The sequence below is a fragment of the Microcaecilia unicolor genome, unplaced genomic scaffold (assembly GCF_901765095.1).
Source record: "Microcaecilia unicolor unplaced genomic scaffold, aMicUni1.1, whole genome shotgun sequence".
NCBI classification, from domain to species: domain Eukaryota; kingdom Metazoa; phylum Chordata; class Amphibia; order Gymnophiona; family Siphonopidae; genus Microcaecilia; species Microcaecilia unicolor.
The window spans coordinates 109,788-125,294 of record NW_021963035.1 but is presented as its reverse complement, the minus strand read 5'-3'; the positions used below and the strand labels follow the sequence as shown (position 1 = coordinate 125,294).

At 51.6% G+C, this 15,507-nt stretch overlaps 1 protein-coding gene across 1 annotated transcript in view; it reads left to right on the top strand.

The window, feature by feature from the left end:
- Positions 1 to 14,242: 14,242 nt before the first annotated feature.
- The window catches only part of LOC115458803 (leucine-rich repeat-containing protein 28), a gene marked incomplete at its 3' end in the record, with an annotated part of 85,882 nt that continues 84,617 nt past the window's right edge, over positions 14,243 to 15,507 (top strand). The window contains exon 1 of the mRNA XM_030188615.1: positions 14,243 to 14,387. The remainder of the gene's footprint in view (positions 14,388 to 15,507) is intronic.

Here is a 15,507-nt window from a genome sequence, read left to right as displayed (position 1 = left end):
AGGGGTACTCATAGACTGAGAGGTGGTCACAGGTGAGTCAGTCTATTGAAAGGGATGCCGGGCCCCTGATGAGTGGGTAGGGGTACTAGAGGGAGAGGCTGGGCTGTCAGGAGTTGAGGAGTCAGGAAGTGGAGCCCAAAGCGGGTCTTGGGAGGTTAACAGGGAAGGATGTGGCAGAGGAGGGTAGAGACTGGCTGAAAAGTCCAACCTAGGATGTGGTGGGGTTCGCACAGTGGGGGAGGAACTATCCGGAGAAGCCTGTGCTGGAGAAGCTTGGGCTGGGCGGCGTGGATCTCTAGGGGCGGCACGGAACCCCAACAATGGGCCATAAGGTGGTGGCTCAAAATCTGAGGGGTCATCAGAGAGTATGGGTTTCTCAGGCAGGGTAGGGGCGGAAGCCACCGATTGGGTGGTAGGCTTCCTGGGACTCTTTCCCTCTTCTAGTTTAGATTTTCTAATCTTTCTTTGAGCACGGCCTAACATGAATTTTACTGGGGATCCCATATAAGTTTTCAACCAAGAGGGAGGGTCAGTCACAAGACTGTCCCAGGAATCTATATAAGGGAGTTGTTCAGAATATTCTGGTTCTCCTACAACTATGCTGTAAACCTTCCGGATTACTTCAATATCTAAGCTGCCACTAGGGGGCCACCCCACTCCCATAGATGGCCACTCAACTTCACACAAGGTTCTTAGAGTACTTGAGCTTAAAGTCTGTCCATAGTCATTAATTAAAAATCCTTTTTAAAATTCTTAAGCATACAATCTAGGGGGGTAGCAATTTGTCTAGATGATGTCCCACCCATAATGCTTACAGTTACAACACACAAAGGGGGAGGGAATTTTTGAAAGTGCAGTAAGGGGTCCGCACTCTCGAGACACTAGGTAGACAGACAGCAATCGCTTCCTTCCGTCGCTGGCCAATTGAACTCGCGTTAATTGGAAACGCAGCTATAAGAAGTCCGCACTCAGTTAATCATTCACGCATCACACATTCCATACAGAAAATCCCACCCAACAATTTCAAATTTCTCAGATACAGATAAGCTCAAGCGTTTTCGCTTCTAGTCCCCACGACTAGAAGGTACTAGGGCCTTCGCTGAGAGTTGATCAGGCTCTCCTTCCCCCAATTTTTGAGGGGCTGGTTACAACTTTCTAGCTAGAATTATAATACAGAATACAAAATACATACCCGGCGAATGTTCTCCAGTCAGTTGGGTGCTGGGATTAATGCAGGATTCAGGATCCCACCGCTGCCACCAAGAATTGTTGCAGGAATGGAGGCATGAATTTATGATACTTCAGGAGTCAGACAGCACACACCAGAATGAGAGAGTAATCTTCTTTATTTGCCAGCAAACACAGTAGGACATCAGTTCTAGCTCTTTTCTTCTCTTTCTCAGCTCTCTGTGTCTTTGTGGCTTCTGTCTCAGCTGCTTCTCTTCTTATGCTGTCTTCTCCTTCTTCTGTCTGTTCCTTCTGTCCTTCTCTTTCTTCTGAGCTCCTTCTGACGTAAACTGCTTCTTCTCCCACTTAAATACTGTTCTATCCCCCTCCTAGCCTAGCCCCCCCTTACTCTCCAATTGGTTAAGGAATAGATTAGCTACCTTGCCTCAACCAATCATTACTTTTAAAATATCAGTTACATAGGTTTGATATTTCTCAAACTGACCTCTGACCTGGGGCCCCTCAAGCCAGACAATATGGCACTAGAACTCTTACATTTCTCATTATGATTGATTTCTCATCTATAGCTTAAACTGGGTTCCCTTAGAGACTAAGAGGCCCAATCTGACATTGGTTATTCTCATATTCCTAGTACTAACTGCTAACTAAACTCTGGCATTCATTAAAGGGGTCAAGGGCCAATCTTACTTAATAGCATACAGCTATAGTTTGTTATTTCTTCCAGGACCATTCCTACATTTTACCTATAATTAATCAAGGAGAAGAGAGCTGACTAGTCCTGACCTCTTTCACCTATCAGCTTCTTACACAGAACTTGCTAGGACCACAGAAAACTCAAAACACATGTTGGCCTCTTCACTGCAGTCTTTGCTTAGAAAGTCAGACAAAGAATTGAACAAATATTCTACATAGAAATTACAGAATAAAACATATTCTAAAATAAGCATCCTTATAAAACATATTCTAAATATCAAGAACTTCTAAATTCTAATCTATTGCCTCTCTCTAAACAGTATTTCTGCCTAATCTTTAAACTACAATATGTCATATGTCTGGCTCATGCCTGCTTGCAAAACTATTCAATATGCCTAATAGTATACAAATGTTGAGCTAGCCTTCATTATTCACAAGGGACAGAGTTTCATTTCTCACTGACCTTTCTAACCTTTGGCTTAGCCAAGCTAGACATTGAAAATAATCTGAACCATCTGGCATTCCTTCACTTTAGTTGCAAGGTAAAAAATTGAACTTTTTAAACACCAGACTTTTAATATCATTTCTTTGTCCACTGCCTCAAAAACATTCAAGCATTACTATGACAGTCTGACAGGGTGGGAGGAGGGGGGTGGGTAGGAAGTATGCATGGGGACATCAAAGCATATCATTGATATTCTAACAGGATGGGTGTGGATAGGTGAGGGGTGGGGTGATCAACAGAGACATACAGCTTTATGGTTTATAATGGGCTAGGAACCCCAGATCCTTGTTAAGTCCTTTCTGTTGGGTGTTAAAATATTCAATCATTCTGACTTCAAAGGTCTTACATTCCTGTATTGTTTTAAAGTTACCTTTCAGGATTCTTACTGTGAAATCACTGGTGCAGTGTCCTGGTCCTGTAAAGTGTTGGCCCACATGGGTGGGAATCTGACTGGCACCAGCTTTCTTCATGTTGTGTCTATGTAAATTGAATCTTGTCTTAAGCATCTGGCCTGTTTCTCCAATATAGCATCCTTACATTTTTTACACTGAATGATATATACCACATTGGAAGATGAGCAAGTGAAAGATTCCTTTATGTTGAATATCTTTCCTACAGCATTTTACAGGACCAGGACACTGTACCAGTGACTTCACAGTGAGAATCCTGAAAGGTAACTTTAAAACCATACAAGAACGTAAGACCTTTGAAGTCAGAATGATTGAATATTTTAACACCCAACAGAAAGGACTTAACAAGGATCTGGGGTTCCTAACCCATTATAAACCATAAAGCTGTATTTCTCTGTTGATCACCCTCCCCTCACCTATCCACACCCATCCTCTTAGAATATCAATGATATGCTTTGATGTCCCCATGCATACTTCCTACCCACCCCCCTCCTCCCACCCTGTCAGACTGAAACAGGTGGGAAATCAGGAGACGAAAGGCAAATTTTGGTTCCAAACAAGGCAACTTTATTGCTAGCAAGTGAACAGCACCGAGTAGCCTCGGGACACTGTGTGTCATAAATCATCTGACACTTACATTTATACTTCCCTACTGGGCCTGCGCATTTGGCCCCTTACACGTCACAACTATCATGCGCAGTAAACATTTGTAGTTCTTACAGTACAAAATTGTAGTCCCAGTACGTACACACGTCATAACACTGAAATGATACTGGCAAGAAAAACGAAACTTAGCAGCTTATTCTGTACACACACAATGCTCCTTTCTAGCACAGGAGATAAGGTGCGGCTCAGGAATGCAGGGGGTGTCAGCACCCTCCAAGGTCGCCTATTCAGATGGCGTTGCTACGTGCAAGCTGGTCTTGTATAGGCCTTGCAAACTACTGTTACAAGCTATATATCTAATAGCCCTGCATTCTGTCTGTACATTAGTAAACAGCAAACTTGTCTTGTTAGTAAACAGTAAAACTGGATAAGGCACAAATGTCCAGTGCAGTAATAAGGTGTGGCCAAATAGCCAAAAGCAGAGGTAGAGTGCATAAGTAAAAGTCCATCAGTAGGCACAAAACATGAGGTTGTCCTGTTGCTCAGTAGTATTCAGGTAGTACCGGCGTTCCACTCCTTCATTCCCCCCTTTTGATACTAGAACATCCATTCTGGTGGAGAGTATCACCTCCATGAACCCTAAAAAGGAAAGAAAGGACAAGGATAGTTAGCGAGGGAGGCAACAAGCGAGCCCTAAGCCCTTGCGCAGCCGTTGGTTGCTTCGCCGGGGTTGAGACGGAGGGCCCCTAGTGGAATCCCCCCCCCTTTGTAGCCGGTCTTTTGCTGGCACGAGGGTGATGGCCCATTGAGTGGCTCAGGGGGTTCAAAGTGCACATCAGCCACAAGGTGCTTCATCGTCAGCTTCATCAGACTGGGGAATGGGGGAGTACATCTGGAGAGCCATAAGTTGGGCAGCAGCACGGCGGTCAGCGATGCTTTCCATGGTGGAGCGGAGACACCTGAAAACTAAGGGAAGAGACAAAGGTATTATTAGGCAAGACAGCAAGAACAGGCCACCCATGACGAGGAGGCCTTGCAGGCTCCCGGAGGTTGGGAGCCAGCTGGTGAGGGAGGAAGTCCAATCCCACGCACTGTTCCAGGTCTGGACGGGGACGTGGGCTAGTTTGACCATCCGGTCAGTTATCTCCCTGATGACATGGCTCTGGTCATCAATCTGTAAGCAGCAATTACTGAGGTTAAACTTGCCACACACCCCGCCCTCCTGGGCTAAGAGGTAGTCAAGAGCCAAGCGATTTTGGTAGACGGCGGTAATGAGCTTAGTGTTCTGTCGAGCTAGGATATTGAGGGCCAGGGCAGAATCGTTAGTGAGGATTTCGAGTACGGCCTGTAGGCGAATAATGCGATTCAGCATGTAGATAGGGGTGCGGTACCCGTATGTACCATCTTCAGCCCATGTGGCCGGTCCATAGTAGTGAATGATACGTTCAGGCGGCCACTCGTTGTCCTTCCAGTCTCCAATCTGTACTTTGGGCTTGATGATTGGGAAAGACCGTTTTCGTCGGGTAGGGTTATCAGGCCCCTTTTCCACGTATAGGGGGATTCCCAAAGTTTCGCCGACTTGTATGGGCAGAAGGAAAAAACTAGGTCGGACCGTGCCCAAGAGGCAGGTACCGTACCAGCGGGTCGGGAGTTGTTCATAGGCCCTGCGTCCGCAGATATAGTAGTAGCCCGCCGGGGCTACCCACTTGAGGGAGGCGTTCCCTCCGTATGTCCATGTCGTGTTCAAGGTGGGTTCTGTCCAGATAGGCTCCGGGGCGGGCAGGTTGTCCGTTTGCCACCAGGTCGTCCGGCTGCCATTATACTGAAGAACCCCCGTACAAGCAGAGTCTCCCACTGGGACAGAGTAACGCTTCGATGGCGCTCGACTAGCGCAGAGGGTACCTATGATATTTGTTCTCAGGGCCCATTCGTACGGCTTCGGCCGTTGGGGAAAGGTAATGTTAGTGGTGTTAAGTGCATCCCATGTGTGTTGTCGGATCTCTCTCGCTTCCCAGGGCCATTGTTCACCCATGTCGGTGCCTCCACAGACGAAACAGTTGGCAATTCCGAGGGAGAGGGCGATGTTTTCAGCCAAATTGAGGAACATATTTCGGGCTTCTGGGGAAATGGGGAATTTAGTCTCGGTCTGCTCAGCACGAGCAATTTCATCAAATACGTCTTGGTAGCCGACAACAGTAGTCTGGTAGTGCGTAGGAGGCTTCGTTTCGAGACTCTGATATATGGTAATATATGTCAACGGATCCATTCCTCCGCCGTCAATGCCGAGGCCCCACGTTCCTCTCCAGGGCATGTCGTGTCCTCGGATGGGCCAGTCTAGGGACACATAGTTACCAGAACCTCGACGAAATTCGCCCAGGCCGGCGCATCCGGCATATCCTCCTCCCGTATAAGCACATACTCGGTCCCAGCCCGAGGCTCGAGTGTCGCCGGCGCATGGGAGCCACACCCACGGGGAGCAGCATCTCATGTCTGGACTGAAGGGGCAGACATACTTGTGGTCCTTAACGTATGCCTCTCGCCAACTCTGGCTACCACACTTGCGAGACCAAGGGTGCTTGTCCATGGCGGCACAGACGTCGAAGGTGAGGGTTGCTACAGTTTGGATGCCACCGACAAGGATACGAGTAGAATTAATGTAATACAGAATGCCATCTCCCTCGACTCCCGGAGGTCCGGCCACATACGCAGGGAGTCCTACGCTGAGGGTGACATTGTAGTATCTTGGTTTGGTAGGGCTGTGGCAGATAGTGAGATTTCCTTGGAGGCATCTGTGGAACTGTTGGAGGCCATTCGGAGTGATGAGGGCACAAGTCGGGAGAAACTGGCAATCGCCTTCCGGGGGCTGCGTCTGGTGAATGAGGGTAGTGACTAGGTGATATCCTCCCTCTATACGGTGGCGCACGAGGCGCAAACATTCAGTACAGTTCTGGCTCAAGGGGTAATAGCTCGGGACTGAGCAAAGGAGGAGTAGTAGGCTAAGCATCATATATGCGGTGGAAGGTATCCGAGCCTTTGCAGCAAGAAGATGATAAGGCCCACGATTATGGCTGCGATAAAGAGAGAGCCAAAAACGCAGTGGGTCCAGAAACTGAGTTCCTGTCGCTGGGCAGGCATGAATCTGGTGGTTCACGTCTTTCTTAGAGTCAGCCGTAATGGAGCGTCAGGATGTTGGTGCGCAGTCCAACGCTTCAGGGTGCTGCTAGTGGGAGCAGCAGGCTTCAATCGGGTCCAATGTATCCACACTGGGCTTCCTGCAATTTTAACAGCGGTGGAGGTCGTTAGGAGAACAAGGGAGGGCCCCTTCCATTTTGGCTTTAGGCAGTCAGATTCATCCCACTCTTTTACCCAGACCTCGTCTCCCACCCTGAACCTGTGCGTAGGATTGGTGAGGACCAAGGGAGCTACTCTTTCAGTGTACTGCTGGATGTCTTGCACTACCTGGTGTAAGGCTCTCATCTGTTTCACTAAGGAACTCTCACCCTGTATCTGCAAGGAGTCGGGAAAGGAGGGTAGTGGTGGTGGCCTAGCATACATCATCTCGTAGGGAGTAAGGCCGGTAGCCTTGGGGGTACACCTAAGATGCAGCAAGGCCAATGGAAGCAGGTCGGGCCATTTGGCTTTTGCTTCTTGGCATAGCTTGGCTAGCTGGTTCTTCAGGGATCGGTTAGCCCTCTCCACTACTCCACTGCTTTGGGGTCTCCAGGCACAATGCAACTTCCAGTCGAGACCCAGTCTGGTACTGAGCTGTTGTGTTACTTCGCTAGCGAAGGCGGGACCGTTGTCAGAGTTTATTTGCTTGGGGAGGCCGTATCTGGGTAGGATTTGATGAAGCAGTAGGGAGGTAACTTCTTTAGCCATTTCCGTTCTAGTAGGCTGGGCTTCAATCCATCCGGTGTAGGTACACACGGCGACGAGGATAGCTTTGTAGCCGCGCGCCGGGGGCATGTGTGTGAAGTCAATCTGGCACACGTGAAAAGGGCTGGTGCCTCGGAGAACATGTCCTGGCATAGGGCCGGGCCCCGTTCGAGGGTTGTTCCGGGCACAAGTCGCGCATCGGCTGGAAGCGTTTTTGGTCCACAGGGATAGTTTGTTGATGTAGTAGGTCTTCTCAAGTAAGCGCCCCAGAGCGTCCCTTCCCAGGTGTGTGCGGTCGTGAGCCTCCTTGGCCACCGTCCAGGCCAAGGCTTCGGGGATCCATATGCGCCCATCCTGTAGTATCCACCAGCCATTGCGTGACTGTAGACCCTCCTGTTGGGCCCATTCCGTTTCTTGGGGGGTGTAAATAGGGGTCTCCGTAGGGAGCTGGACGACGAGTACGGGGTCAGAAGGGTGAGAGGAGTAGGGGAGCTGACTTGCCCTTTTTGCAGCGTCGTCTGCCCGCTGATTTCCCCGGGCGATAGGGTCCGTTCTTCCAGTATGGGCCCTGCAGTGCATCACGGCCACCTTCTTCGGCTTCCATACCGACTCGAGTAATTGGCAGATTTCAGCGGCATTTGCAAGTCCTTTCCCTTCAGCCGTCAGAAATCCCCTCTCCTTGTACAAGGCTCCGTGCACCTGGAGGGTGAGGAAAGCGTATTTGGAGTCGGTGTAAATGTTGACAACTTTTCCTTCAGTCCACAGGAGGGCTCTGGTGAGGGCGATTAGCTCCGCTTTCTGGGCTGATGTTCCGGGTGTCAGAGCCATAGCCTCGATCACATGGTCCTCAGATACCACCGCATAGCCAGCTCTTCGAATTCCCTCTATCACCTGGCTGCTTCCATCGGTAAAAAGGGTGATGCCCCCTTGCCAGGGTTGATCCTTCAGGTCAGGTCTGCTCGAGTGCACAGTGGCCATTACCTCTTCACAGTCGTGGAGTGGTGGTTCAGGGGCCGGAAGGAGGGTGGCAGGATTGAGGTTGGTCGTGTCCAGGATTCGCACCTCCGGATTTTCGCACAGGAGGGCTTGGTATTTGACCAATCGGGAGTTGGTCATCCATCTGGGTCCGTGGCTCTCGAGTAGGCCGCGGATGGTGTGGGGTGTGGTCACAAAAAGTGTTTGGCCGAATGTGAGTTTATTGGCCTCGTGTATCAGGAGACAGGCCGCTGCAATGCTTCGGAGACAGCCCGGCCATCCTCGTGCCACGTTGTCCATGCTCTTGGAGAGGTAGGCTACAGGGCGTTGCCAGGTACCGACCAGTTGGGTAAGGACTCCAAGTGCCAATCCCTTCTTTTCGTCGATGAACAAGTAGAACGGCTTAGTCACATCTGGCAGTCCGAGCGCTGGTGGGGCCACAAGGGCCTCCTTGAGGTCCTGAAGGGCTTTCAGTTCGCTTTTCTCCCACCGGAGATCTTGGCCCTCGAGTTCAGGTCCTTTCAGTTTGGCGTACAAATCTTGGGTCAGGACAGCAAAATTGATAATCCAAATGCGGCAATATCCAGCGGCTCCGAGGAGTGCCCGTAGTTCCTTCTTATTTGCAGGGGTGGGTTGGTTGCGGATGGCTTGGGTCCGGGGGATACCGAGCCTTCGGGTGCCTTCTCGGAGGCGAAACCCCAGATACTCGACTTCGATCTCGCATATCTGTGCCTTCTTGCGACTGGCCCGGTACCCCTGGGCTTCCAGGGTTTTCAAGAGGTAAAGGGTGGCTTCTGCACAGTCCGTGTACGTCTCACGGGCCACCAACAGGTCATCCACGTATTGGACGACCGGCCCGTACTCGTCTTGGTACGTTTTCAGGTCCTGGGCAAGCTGGTCACCAAAGAGGGTGGGGGAGTTCTTGAACCCCTGAGGAAGCCGGGTCCATGTATATTGCTGCTTGGTTCCCGTCTGTAAGTCTTCCCACGTGAAGGCAAACAACTTTTGGCTGTCAACAGCAAGAGGGATGGAGAAGAAGGCGTCCTTCAAATCAATGACACTGTACCACTTGGTCTGAGATGGCACTTGGGCCAGGATGGAGTATGGGTTTGGTACGAGGGCAACTATGTCGGCTACCTGGTTGTTGACTTTCCTCAGGTCCTGGACGGGTCTGTACTCGGATGTTCCTGGCTTCTTAACGGGCAACAATGGGGTGTTCCATGCGGATCTGATTGGTTTAAGGACTCCCTGTTGAAGGAGTTTCTGTAGATGTGTGTGCATACTATGCCGGGCTGCATAGGGGATGTGGTATTGTCCTTGGTTGACAACTTGAGCATTTGGTTTGAGCTCAATCCAGATGGGGATAGCGTTTACGGCCAGTCCGCCGGGGTTCAATTCTGCCCATACATCAGGCACTTCATCCATTATGGCTCGCCTCTGCTGGGCGAAAGGGGTGTTCTGGTCGTAACGGCAGTCGCCGGGTCCTACAGTTGGGGGAACATGTAGTCTCCATTCTTCTCTTACTGGACAGATAAGTGTTACTGGCCGATCTTCAAAGCGAGCTTCCACTTCACCCGTAGTCTTGAACTTCAAGGTGGCCTGGAGCTTACAGAGTAGGTCTCGACCAATCAAGGGGACCGGGCATCCAGGGATGTGTATGAACTGATGGGACACCATCGTCCCTCCGATCTGGACTTGGCGCTCTTTGAGGAGGGGGGCCGCAAGGGATTTCCCGGAGGCTCCCACAATTGGTATAGTTTCTTTCGTGGCTGGGGCTATGGCTGTGGTGATAACAGATCGCTGGGCCCCCGTGTCTAGTAAGGCCTTCATAGATTCTGTCCCCACCCGAATTTCCACCAGAGGGTCAGTGGGGACTCTGCCCTCCCGGTCTCTTCATGCTGTGCCGTCTCGGGTAGCGTCCACAGCCATCTGCCATTCCCTCCGGTCATCCCGTCCTCTCTCTCTTCGGCCCCTTCCACGGCCTCGCCTAGGGCCCCCCGTGCGGTCGCCGGTCTCCTCCTCTCTCTGCCGGTCCCATGATTCCTCTTCTCTCGGGTTGTCCCGTATCTCCTCTGGACAATCAGCCCACCAGTGTCCTTCTTGTCGGCAATTTGCACACTGGTTACGCCCTATGGGGGACCGCGTTCCTCTTGTTCTCCTGCCCCTCCCCTTTGGTCTAGACCTCATTCGTTCTTCCAACACCGTAGCCAATACATCTGCCTTCTCCCGCATCCGTCTGGTCGATTCCTTCCGGGCCTCCACCTTCTCCTCCTGGTCGCGATATCCGAACACGCGATCAGCTATAGCTTTCAGTTGGCTTAGGCTCATCCCTTCGAACCCCTCCGTTCTCTGTAGCTTTCTTCGTATATCCGGTGCTGACTGGCTAACAAAACTCATAACCACGGTTGGGAGGTTCTTAGGGTCCTCGGGATTTATCGGGCTGTGCCTCCTAAATGCTTCCATAAGTCGTTCAAGGAAGTCCCCTGGACTCTCCTCCTTTTGTTGGACTACACTGTGGATTTTTCCCATGTTGGTAACCTTCTGCTTCCCCTTCTTTAAGGCGGCCAGGTACGCCTGTTGGTATCGGCGGATAAAGGTTTGGCCTTCGGCGGTTCGGTAATCCCACGTGGGGGCAGCGATGGGTGCCTCCGTTTCTAGTAGGTTCTGTAAATTGGCATGGGCCGGATTCGCATCCCGGATGGCTTGCTCCATATTTTGTTGTAAAAGTCGGCGTTCTTCAGAGGTCAGGATGTGGGCGCTCAACTGCCTAAGGTCGGCCCAAGTTGGATTGTAGCTGTATATAATGCCTTCCACCAGCTCTATCAGCTGCTCGGGTTTCTGGTCGTAGGACGGCCCATGGAATTTCCAGTTATACAAATCGGCACTTGAGAAGGGAACGTGGCTATAAACTGTTGATTCGATGGGCTGGCCCCCCCCTTCCGCCGGGTTAGGGGTATAGGTGGTGGACTGTCGAACTGGGAATAAGTGGGAGGTTCCCCCTTTTCGGTTGGACGGAAGGGCCTGGGCCTGTTGCGGACTCGATTGGGGGAACCGAGTAATGTTCTTCACAACCCGTTTACTCTTCCGTGTGGTTGCGAGGCCAGGTGACTCAGGTGAGGCTGGGCGGGACGTCTCCCCGGCATCCGACTCTGACCCGGAAGTCTCGGCGTCAGCGGGGCCTTCTGCTAGGCCCGTAAGGTCAGGGTACATAGGAGCATAGGGCGGCGGCGCGATGTCGTCTTCGTATGCTTCCGCCGTAGCAAGTATCGGGGCTTTTGGAGGCTTCTTCTCGGCCAAACCCTGAACTTTCCCTGCGGTCTTCTTTGGGGGTTTTTTTCTAGAAAGTGTGTTGGTAGTACTGGGCGTAGTTCCTGCCTTACCTCTGGTAGCAGGGGGCGTGGTCTCAGTGGCTTCAGTGCTAGGGGCGGTAGGCCGTATGGGGGCGGTCCCTGCGGCCTTCGGGACGGCAGCGGTTGCCGAGCTTTGAAGAGCGAAGGCATGGGTCGGCAGGGTTCTAAGCTTGGTTTTCCGGCCTTTTCTCTGCTTTACCAACATAAGGGCGGCCTTTTCTACCTTCCGTTGGGCCCAAGCTGGCGGATCCCGGACTACATCCAACCACGCTTCTATGTATGGAATGTCCTCGGGACAGCCTGGGTTTCCCTCAATTATAACAATATTCATGACCGCCGCCACTTTTCATACTCGAATGACCCTTCCGGGGGCCATCCAGCAATTCCTAGCCCTGGCCACATAAATTGACATCTCTGTATCATCCCGGCCCTGCTACATTTATCTAGGTCGAACACTTCGCTAAAGTGTTCCGTCATTAAATCTAACGGTGAAGACCCACCCCCGCCCATCCTAACCTGAGTGCCAAAGGACAGGTGACGGACAAAGGGGGAAAGGGGAGGTGGAGGAGTAAGGGGTCTCGTTCCACCAGACACAGAAGGGTCAACACTCGGCCTGACCAGGACGCGGTCGCCCGGCCTGGAACTGCAAGCCCACTCACACACTTTCATACGCCACAAGAAAACCCCCCCGTTCGTTCGCCGCTCGGTTTCGTCGCCGGAGCCTAGTGAGTTTCGGGACCTAGTCGGATACCAATAGTCCGTATTAGTCACTGGCTAAAAGAGGGTGATCACGCCTCTTCTTCGGTCCTTACTGGGCCGGTCACTACGTAGAGTATACTCGCCTGTCCGCCGGGGTCGCAGGCCGCGCCGTCGTGCGCTTCTCCCTGAAATGGAAAAAGGTGCCTTGTCGGAACCACACAGCCCCCTCTACAGTCAGGCGGAGTGGATCGGCCCTCCTCCGGGAGATGGACGCTGAAATCAGCGGTGGCCACTCACCACCTCCTCGGGTGGGAATCGATGACCCGATCCGACTGCAGTGGGGGAGGGGAAGAATATAATCCGATTCCCCTTTCTACTTCTGTCCCATCTGGGTCGCCAATGAAACAGGTGGGAAATCAGGAGACGAAAGGCAAATTTTGGTTCCAAACAAGGCAACTTTATTGCTAGCAAGTGAACAGCACCGAGTAGCCTCGGGACACTGTGTGTCATAAATCATCTGACACTTACATTTATACTTCCCTACTGGGCCTGCGCATTTGGCCCCTTACACGTCACAACTATCATGCGCAGTAAACATTTGTAGTTCTTACAGTACAAAATTGTAGTCCCAGTACGTACACACGTCATAACACTGAAATGATACTGGCAAGAAAAACGAAACTTAGCAGCTTATTCTGTACACACACAATGCTCCTTTCTAGCACAGGAGATAAGGTGCGGCTCAGGAATGCAGGGGGTGTCAGCACCCTCCAAGGTCGCCTATTCAGATGGCGTTGCTACGTGCAAGCTGGTCTTGTATAGGCCTTGCAAACTACTGTTACAAGCTATATATCTAATAGCCCTGCATTCTGTCTGTACATTAGTAAACAGCAAACTTGTCTTGTTAGTAAACAGTAAAACTGGATAAGGCACAAATGTCCAGTGCAGTAATAAGGTGTGGCCAAATAGCCAAAAGCAGAGGTAGAGTGCATAAGTAAAAGTCCATCAGTAGGCACAAAACATGAGGTTGTCCTGTTGCTCAGTAGTATTCAGGTAGTACCGGCGTTCCACTCCTTCAAGACTGTCATAGTAATGCTTGAATGTTTTCACTTATATACACTGTCAGCTAGCACATTTGCTTATTTCCGATCTGAGGAAGAAGGGCAACCTTCGAAAGCTAATCAAGAAATGTATTAAGTTATGTCCAATAAAAAAGGTATCATCTGATTTTCTTTTCCATGTTTTATTTGGTTTGATTTCTATTGATAACCTTAGAGCCCTGGAGATGCAATTTACAGTTTGAAGAGACAAAGATCCTGGACCCCACCCGTTTTTAAAGCGCTGAGGCGTTCTCCCTCCCACACCGGCGATTCACATAGACAGCCTTGCGCCGGCGTCGGGTCCTCTCCTCCAGTGCGTGTCCCGCCTCCTCCAATACAACTTCCTCAGTGTTGCCAGGTGGGCGGTTTTACCGCCCAATTGGGCGGTTTTCCGCGACCCGCCGCGGGAAATTTTTGCCCGCGGCGGGTTGCGGTTTTTTGGGCTGGTTTTTGTGCTTCGGGCGGTTTTTTTCGGCCGCGGGGGGGCGGGGTTAATGACGTTTTTGGGTGGGGTTAATGACGTTTTGGGCGGGGTTAGTGACGTGGGAGGCGGGCCGATGACGTGGGAGGCGGGGCCGATGACGGGGAGGCGGGGTCGATGACGTAAGAGGCGGGGCCGATGACGGGGAGGCGGTGCCGGTGACGTGGGAGGCGGGGCCGGTGACGGCGGGGGCGGGGTTGATGACGGCGGGGGCGGGGGTGATGACGCGGGGGCGGGGGTGTCAGGGGCGGGGTTTGTGTTTGGGCGGTTTTTGGGCTGTTTTTTGGGCTCCAGTGGGCTGGAAAAAAATTTTCCACCTGGCAACCCTGAACTTCCTGTCTTCTTGCGCAGAGGTGGGAGGCGTCTGAGGAGGGAGAGGAGGACCCGACGCTGGCAGAAGGCTGGCCATGTGAATCGCCGGTGTCGGAGGGAGACCGCCTCAGCGCTTTAAAAACGAGCGGCCACGCGGATGGGAGAGAGCGGGCGGAAGAGGCGAGACTCGGAGTAGGTGCAAGAAGACTCGTGCGGGAGGCGGCAGAGAAAGCCATGGGCAGCACCGCAGGCATTTCTCTCTTGTAAAAAAACGCCCCACCTTGCTACGTCACTGCCTTAGGTTGCAAAAATCCCGGGGAAAGGGTTAGGTCGGTGTTTGCCAAACTGTGCTGTAAAGGTGTCTGAATTGTTTGAAAGCCCAACTGTTGAGCCGTCCAGCAGGAAGGAAAGGAATTGAACGCTGCACAGCAGGCCACTTCCTCCTCCTGTGCTAGGCAGCTTAGAGACCCGACTGTGAACTGCAGTTCACATAAAAACAGTGGGGTCTGAGCACAGGAGGAGGAGGAAGACTACTACTTAGCATTTCTATAGCGATGGCAGGGTTACGCAGCGCTGTACAAGTTTAGACACAGGGAAGGACAGTCCCTGCTCAAGAGAGCTTACAATCTAAAGGAGACCTTCTGTGCAGCCAGTCAGTTCCTCTGAGGGGAAGGAGCTGTACCCTCTTTCACACCTGCTCACTTGCGGCAAAGCTCCCTCCCCCTCCCTGTTCACTTGTGTAAAAGCATCTTTCTCCCTCACACACAGCTGCCAGCGCCAGTCCTGAAGCCAGAAAAGGTAGGATTCCGTCATGCGCGGGGGGGGGGGGGGCATGATTTCTATAGCTGGGTTGGGGGGCACCACAAAAAAATTATTCTGGACATCAATGGCGCTGTGAACCAAAAACCTACTACTACTATTTAACATTTCTATAGCGATGGCAGGGTTACGCAGCGCTGTACAAGTTTAGACACAGGGAAGGACAGTCCCTGCTCAAGAGAGCTTACAATCTAAAGGAGACCTTCTGTGCAGCCAGTCAGTTCCTCTGAGGGGAAGGAGCTGTACCCTCTTTCACACCTGCTCACTGCGGCAAAGCTCCCTCCCCCTCCCTGTTCACTTGTGTAAAAGCATCTTTCTCCCTCACACACAGCTGCCAGCGCCAGTCCTGAAGCCAGAAAAGGTAGGATTCCGTCATGCGCGGGGGGGGGGGCATGATTTCTATAGCTGGGTTGGGGGGCACCACAAAAAAATTATTCTGGACATCAATGGCGCTGTGAACCAAAAAACTACTACTACTATTTAACATTTCTAT